General features: G+C 34.3%; 1 long non-coding RNA gene across 3 annotated transcripts; it reads right to left on the reverse strand.

The window, feature by feature from the left end:
* Window positions 1-666: 666 nt before the first annotated feature.
* LOC145012852 (uncharacterized) lies at window positions 667-5,029 on the reverse strand. Of its 3 annotated transcripts, none has more exons than XR_013664693.1 (5): window positions 4,673-5,029; window positions 4,466-4,491; window positions 4,271-4,322; window positions 4,035-4,153; window positions 667-840 (listed from the first exon to the last, which is right to left on the reverse strand). It is a non-coding gene; the product is annotated as an uncharacterized LOC145012852 (long non-coding RNA). The 3 variants fall into 3 exon arrangements; XR_013664694.1 differs by lacking the exon at window positions 667-840 and adding an exon at window positions 3,430-3,703; XR_013664695.1 differs by lacking the exon at window positions 667-840 and adding an exon at window positions 3,430-3,706.
* Between the last annotated feature and the right edge of the window lie 3,655 nt (window positions 5,030-8,684).

Below are 8,684 nucleotides of genomic sequence, written 5' to 3' on the forward strand. Positions count from 1 at the left end.
GATCATTCAAAAGATTGAGATTATGCAGTTTTAATAGATGTATATATTATCATATAATTCAAAATAATCAATATATTATATCAACTTAGTATACGAACTATTATATCAAAATTAACAACAATATTATTATTATATTTAAAAAAAAAAAAACATATATTTGTAAAGATTTCAGCTATATAGATGTTTCTGCGCAACATGCGGGCATTCGCCTAGTTTTATAGTAAATGTAGCATTATATAACCTATCATATTCATCCCATCAGCTCATTTAATGACTAGACGTTCATGAGCAGATTTACATGGTGTCCCAGGGTGGCGTGGGCAACCCCTCAAATTTACCATTAAGTGCAAAATTTAATGTAAATTTGTCAAAATCCATAACAAATCCATCACAAATCTGTTGGAAATTCTTCAAATTAATTCCTAATAAATGTAAATTTAATGTAAATTAGGTGGGAAACCCCGCTCTGCGGGGTTCAGAACAAACAAATTTACTGAACACACAGGGATTATTGATAATTTGTGTGACATCCTCCAAATCACAGCCAGAAAAGACCGATTTCATTTATGCTTTTTGAAATAATTTCAGAGTAAATCCTTTTGATTTAAAAGAGTTGCGGAATTTGTTCCCAAAACAAAATATGATAAAATAATATTTATCAAATCATTTCATCAAGAGATGCATTTTCATTATATAATCAAAACTCGGGATGTCATGTTCCGATACAGACCATAAAGCATAAACGATAACATTACAAGTCATTCAACAAATATATACATATACAAACTTGTAAACAAAACAACTTGATGGTTCATCCATCTTATGCCCTCGCGCCACTTCCTGTAATGCAAATAAGACTGAGTGGGTCAGGCTTGGGAGCCTGGTGAGCATATAGGGTTTTCAACCCACAATAAATAAATTATATTTAATTTCACCAACCAACAATAACCCGATTACCCATTCCCGTTATCCTCACTTTACGTCCCTAAAACAACATCTATCTAAAGGGACCTAATCTAGGATTTTCATCGGGATGGACATTACTGATAAGGGGTTTCCTCAACAATAGATATCCTAAAGGCAACCATGAGGGGGATAGAGTACACCGGTGAACACATCGTTCACAACACCTACAGATTATGAACCTGCTAGCGTTCCACAAGACTGTCTAGAAAGAGTTTGTGGTCGTTATCCATACTCCGCTGAATAACTAGATCAACAATAACAACATCGAGGCCTTTCATCTGTTTATCACACATCAACTATCTACCCATGTTCTACCGAACATATTAGTAGATAAAAATATATATTTTTATACATAGTTTAAAAGTTGTATAGCATATTCAATCAATACATATTCCACATAACAGACGAGGCACACACACATAACACACATTCCATAGAGAATAAATCAGATCTATGAGATAGAAGAAAGTGAATATACATTCACACATATAACAACAAAATATACACATAACACGTATATCGTATAAAATACATCATAGTTATGCGTTAGAAGAAAGTAACTACACACTCACTTGATCAGAAGATGATTGGACAGCACTACGACTTGCAGAAGTAGTATTCTTTAGTAGATCTGGAAGATCTTCACAAAAACCGGGCTCCTCGCGGGCAGAGCTTCGGCTCAGGAATTGCACTTCTCGGGATCTTCGGGGTTCGGGACTCGGGATGATACCGGGGCTTCGGGGGTACTTCTTTGCACGTAAATCGATACAATACAGGTGAGAGATGAGAGAATGAGCAACCAAACTCGGCTGGCCCTTCAAATCTATTTATAGGGCAAAATTGGCCATTGCCACGTCGTGGCACCCTTTTCCACGTCGTGGGCTTGGTCGTCACTGCATGCGTCATCCCGGAGGTGTCAGAAGACTGGCCACGTCGTGGCACTGCTTGCCACGTCGTGGTATCTGACAGTTTTGGGGTTTTGCGCCCCGAACTTCAGATATTCATAACTTTCGCATACGAACTCCGTTTTCGACGTTCTTTATATCGACGCGAAGGTGAGATTATGATCTACAACTCTAGTTTAGACTCCATTGGCTAATTTTGAATTGATTTTTAATATATTATTAGTATATTACTTATATATTATTTTCAGTAGGCCGGGATAGGAAAACTTTGTTCGAAATTCATAACTCCTTCATCTGAACTCCGTTTTCGTCTGTTTTTTTATCGTTGGACTACTATCGATGAGATCTTCAATTCTCATTTAGAAATTTTTGGCTAAATATCACTCGATCTCTATTTCGAGTATTCGGGCTGCATACCGCTAAGTCGAAACTTCGAAAAATCATAACTTCCTCATACGAAGCCAGATTTGGGCGTTCTTTTCATGCACGCTCTCGGTTTAAGGAACTCTAAAAATTAGTTTACATCACTAAGGCTAAATATCGCACTAACGTAAATTTCACTTTTTACGTCATTCAGCGCTGCCGGTTCTGTCACGAAACTTCGACATGTCATAACTTCTTCGTTATAACTCAGATTTCGGCATTCTTTATATATTCGGAAACCTCGTTTCAACTACTACAACATTATCCATAGATATCAGCTTTATCTACATTTCATTTTGACGCTTATTTTTATTCTTAATTAAATTAAGACACACAATTAAGCACATAACACATAATACTCAAATAATACACTTCTATTATTTCAAAACGGGTTACAAAGGTTAACCTAGACTACTATATCAATATAAATGACGAGCCTGGAAACACAGACGTTACAATTTGTTTTGGTCATTTGTGGTACGCTTTGACATGTGTTATATTTTCTTATCAGTGTGGTCGTAGGGGAATGAAGGCTGACCGAAATGGTTACATATATATAGAACACCAAAGGAACGCATAGATGTTTATTCTATAGACAAAACAAAACCAGCTGTCTTCACCTTCGAATTCAGATCAGAAAAATCCACTTACTCATATAATATTACAAACAAACAAAGCAAGCGAAATATTTAAATGCATGAAATAGCAATGTACTTTTGTTAAAAAAATGCCAAATGATGGTACATGGTGAAAAAAATATATATATAACATTATGTTAAAAGAGTTTTAAAAAAAGTATTACATCAGAAAAATATGATTTATGAAATGACGATTACACCAATTATGCTAAAAAATGCAAAAAAAAATGGCATTATTTCTATATGGGAAAAAAGGACAAATATGCCCTTTTCTCATGAAAAATTTAAAAATAAATAAATTCTTTCCAGTTTAGCTATATTCTTTTTCTGATTAATTAGGTCATCATACAACTGTAAGAAGTTGTTCATATTTTCTTAGGTCAAACATGTTTGTATAAAGATCAATAACACTTTAATTAGTATAGAAAAAAGTTACCAAACAAATTGTATTTTCTGTAATAAATGCCCATGTACTGTTGAAGAGCCATAATAACAACTTCACTTGAATCTCCACATAATATATAAAATCAGCAATTAAGAGCTGTTGAATATAGCTACCGGAGGCAATAGCAACCCAGGAACACGTTAAACCAATTACATGCTCTTTGAATCACCAATAGCCATAAAACTAAATGAAAGAATCGCTATTATCTGTCATCATGTAGTAAGCTCAATAACCATCAACAAAGAGAGCATAAAGAAGGAAAGAAACCCATTCGGTATGTCATCAAGGTTGTTGAAGAAAAATTTTCAGAAAATGCAGCATATCCACTGCTACGAGTAAGGAAAAACATCACCGTCACACTTAAGAGATACTTGGCAACAAAAACCAATTTATAACTGAGCCATTAGACGTATTATATATATATATATATATATATATATATATATATATATATATATATATATATATATATATGAAAGTATTGTATGCGACAAATTCAAGAAAATGTTAGTATGTACATGTAGGGAATAGTAAAACACCCATTTCGAAGTGTTGCTTGAGACCAGATTCACTAACGAAGCTCTAAAACCAAATCTTTTCTCAACTTTAATTCAAATCATTCTATTATAAATATTAAAATAGGATTTGGATTCTAACCTTTCCACATTCCGTCAAAGTCTTGCCAAGAAGAAATCATTAACTAATATTCAATAGGGGGCATTATTGTCATTTCCTGCTTACTTGATTTCCTAGGTATTACCAGAACTTTTTCCAATCTGAAACACAAAAAATAGAGTGATTGCTTACCTCCTCTATTCATAAAATAAGCAGCAATGAAAGTAGAACTTAAAATTGAAGCAAATATCAAAAAAGGACGACATAGGAAAACAAACCTAATTCGATATGAGTAGAAAACCTCTGCCACAGCCTCCTTTGTGACTCACTCTGAAAGGAAGAAAGAATCAAAGTCCATAAAGGCGCAAAAGCAATCGTGCAACGGAGGAATTACATCAGAGAATGAAAAATAATAAAACGGATATACAAATATCATATGTAAAGGCACCCAACAATCACCCAAATTGACTCACTTTGAAATCCCAGATGAAGTACGCCTCTAAAATGCAAACATAATAAAAATGTAAGCCCAGTTGTCCAAATTCAATCTAATAACCGAAAAACAGAATCCGATAGCATAAAAATTTTAAAATTCTTGAGAATATGGAAATCTAAATGAAAAAATTACACTCTAAATCGAAGTAGAGCGTAGTTCAAATCCGAAAAGAAAGCCTCATTACCTGCAAATCAGAAATTGACGGTGGTGTAGAGGTTCAACCCTAAATCGATAGTGAGATTGGGGAGGACCACAATGAACATAGCAGGAGCAAACAATAGCGGGAAGAGATAGAGGAAGAAAGCGATGCAGAGACGTTTCATCTAGAAAAACCGGAGGAGAACAGGTTTCCACTTGAAGCCAATGACCGACTTCTTAGAATAGAAGATGCATATGCAGTTACCTGGAGCAAGGCGGTGGAGGTGTTGATAGTGCATCTAGGGTTCAATTATGAAGACGATCTATGAAATCGGTGAGAGGATATCAACATGTGAGAGGAGATGCAGGGTGTTTTGTTTGGTTTGTCTTTTTGAAAAGGAAAAAGTCCTGATGTTTGGTAAAAATATTTTATAAGTGTCTTTTGGAGTTTAGAAAGAAAGGAAAAATAACTTTTTGGAAAAGTTAGGAAAATCTAACTTTTTGTAACTTTTCCAAAAAGAACTTTTGTCTCTCAAAAGACAAGCCAAACACCCCCGCAGATACAGTTACCTGGGCAATCAATTTCTAAAAAAGAAGAAACGAAAGGAAGTTGGAGGAGGCAGACGGTAGCAGTCACGTGAGGCCCACATCTATCGGTGGACTGATACCTATGGATAAAGTGGATGATGTGGAAATAGGAGGTGAAATTGGGGAATATCTAGGCAGAGATAGAACGAAGGACGAAGAAAAGAGGAACGATGGAAGAAAAAGAGAGATAGAGAGCATAGATGAGAGGGTAGTTTAGAAGAGTAGGCGGTATGACACGAATGGATTTTTAGGGTGGTGGGTGAGACGTGGACAGGACACGTATCACTTCCAGAAAGAAGCGATGCATTACATTTGGTAACCCTGGTGGACAACCAACCTGATAAAGAGCACGTGTGAACCAACAATTTAAATAATGACATAAAAGACCCAGGCAAAGAAAAAGATGGATTTAAACATACAGAAATAAATAGGGGACTAATTTTGCCAAATCCTTAGAAAATTTACTGTAGCTAAGGAAAGAGAACTTTAATATATATATATATATATATATATATATATATATATATATATATATATATATATATATATATATATATATATATATATATATGTCTGTGTAACCCTTTTAATGACGGATTTTGCGACGAAAATGAGTTTTTTTAGTAGTGCACCTTTAAAAAAAAATTTGTGCAACCCCTCATACTTTTTTTCCGCGCTCGTCACTGCATCCAAGTCAGCAATGAAACCAGTAAAATATGTGTTACATGAAGAAAATAGTTGAATCATTACTTTTACCGGTAATTCAGACTTTTTCGCAAATAAATTTTAGTTTGAGACTTATTTTCATTTGAGTTTGAGACTTATTTTTAAATTAGGATAAAGTAATGAGACTTTTACCGGTAATTCATGTTTTTTCATAAAGAAATTTTAGTTTGGAAGTTATTCGTAAATTAGAGTAAAATAATATGAATTTAATGGATATTTCACAAAATATTATGTAGACACATTGATCAAATTTGAGAAATTAAATCCAAATGCAAAGATACTCCAGAATCAGTCACTGATGTGTTATTTTTATACCACTAGTTTTAAATTTATAAAATCGTATCGAATCTTAACTAGTTTTAAAACACAAATAGGTAGTGTACCTAATCGTGAAGTAATATAGTCTAAGGTACGAAATAGTATCGCACTTTCGGGGAACTGGTATGATTTTGAGTCAAATTAATAAGAAAATAATCAAACCAAAGACAATACTGTAAATAGGGTTTTTTCTTATTTTACAAGTTCAGAAACTTAAATTATCAAATTCAAACAACTAACCAAACAAAAGGAAAAGCAAAAAAAAGTGATTTTAAAGCAGTATATCTAATCTATAAGAATTATCCAGATTTTATTTATTAATGCGGAAAAATATACTCAAAATTTAAAACTTTTATATCCCAAGTAAAATCAAATAAACACAATATAAATTTTATCTATTTATATAAAGTGAAGAATACAACAATAACATCCTACAATCTTAATCTTGATTTTGTGCTCCTGTCTTCTCTTTTAGTACCACGGTTGCTAATACTTTTACCTGCAAAAACACAGAAATCCCTACTACATTAGAAACTAGGTTTGGTGAGTTATTCTCATATCTTTTATTAACTTTATTTCTCTTAGATTGTACTCTTCCTCATAGTTACTTCTCTAATCTTTCTCACTCTATGCATATATCTTAATTCTTCTGTGATATTCCCATTTTCACAGACAGAAAAGACCGATTTGTTTATTCTTATTTAAAAACTAGAGCATCCTTTTTGAAAAATAATATTGCGGTATTTGTTCCCAGAAAACATGATAAAGATGTTATCAAAGAATTTCCGAAGAAATGTATTTTTATTTATATTAAAACATTAGGATGTTATCGTCAATATAGAAACATAAGCATAACGAAATATTACAAGCCTTATAGTAATTAAACTAGTGGTCTAATACTCCTTGAATCTCTAAGTAGAATGTATCTTTCATATAGCCACCTATGATACAATGAACCGAGTGGGTCAGGTTGGGAAACCCGGTGAGTACATAGGGTTTTCAACCCACAATAATATAATTATTATGTTGAATCATCAAACAATTAACCCAATTTCCCACCCCCATTATCGTCTTTATTCTTAAGGATCTACCCTAAGAATTATAGATTCTTCATTTATTTATTCCTAAGGATTTTCCTAAGGAATAGACACGAAGTCCATCGTTGTTAGGATTTATCCAAGAAGCACTAAATCCACAACTATTAATGTTCATCTATAAGGCACTAAGTCCATAGCTGCCAGAGTTTTTAGATTACATCTAGTAAATATGTAGTTCAAAAACACCTACAAGTTGCGAGCCTACTAGTGTTCCACTGGACTGTCTAGAATAGTTTGTGGTTGTCATCTATACTCTACTAGATGACTGGATCATTGTTAAATTCAAGGCTTCTCATCATCTTTCACCTCTCATAATCTATATCATCTTTCATCTCTCATCATTCATCTACCCATCTTTACCCATGTAATGACCCAAAAATCAAGGGTAAAAATTTTATTTTTATTATAGTCAAACACATATATCTTCTAAATCCAAACATCGCAAAAACATGATTAATTAAAAACATTTATCAGAGTTCGTCCCAAAATCATACATTGTAGAAACACGGGTGTGTGTGCGCTACGATCAAGCCGAGACCTTCCTTTCCAAACCAATGATACCTGAAACCATAAACAAAACTATAAGCACGAAGGTTAGTGAGTTCCCCAAAGCATACCCCACATAATCCACATAAACCATATCAATCACATAGGCCATATCAATCATGTAAGCCATATCAATCACATAAGCCATATCCAACACATAGGCCATATCCAACACATAAGTCATGCATATAAACATATAATCATATAATCATATAAGGATGTTGTGGGCTCCTCCCAGGGTCTTACTCCATGATGTAATGGGCTCTCCCACATGGTCCTACACATAAGTGCCATAGGCTCCCCCACATGGTCTGACATCCAAGCGTCATGGGCTCCCCCATGGTATTTCATGCAAGTATCACATAAACAACTAGTATACCACATATCACATAAACAATGCATATAAACACATAAGGATGTCGTGGGCTCCTCCCAGGGTCTTACTCTAGGATGTCATGGGCTCCCCCACATGGTCTCACACCTATGTGTCATGGGCTCCCCCACATGGTCTGACATCCAAGTGTCATGGGCTCTCCCCATGGTCTTTACCTGAAAAGCCATCGGCTCCCCTACATGGTCTTATATCCAAGTATCATGGGCTCCCCCTATGGTCTTTCATACAAATATCACATAACAACTAGCATACCACATAACATATAATTAACTAATATACCACATGTCACTACATCAAATAGTATACCACATATCATAAAATGGGTCGGCCTTGGTGCCTTAGACCCATTGGTATGGTGAGGAGACTTATACTTGGCATTTCGATAGCCC

This window comes from Lactuca saligna, chromosome 8, assembly GCF_052625555.1.
Source record: "Lactuca saligna cultivar CGN05327 chromosome 8, ASM5262555v1, whole genome shotgun sequence".
Taxonomy (NCBI): domain Eukaryota; kingdom Viridiplantae; phylum Streptophyta; class Magnoliopsida; order Asterales; family Asteraceae; genus Lactuca; species Lactuca saligna.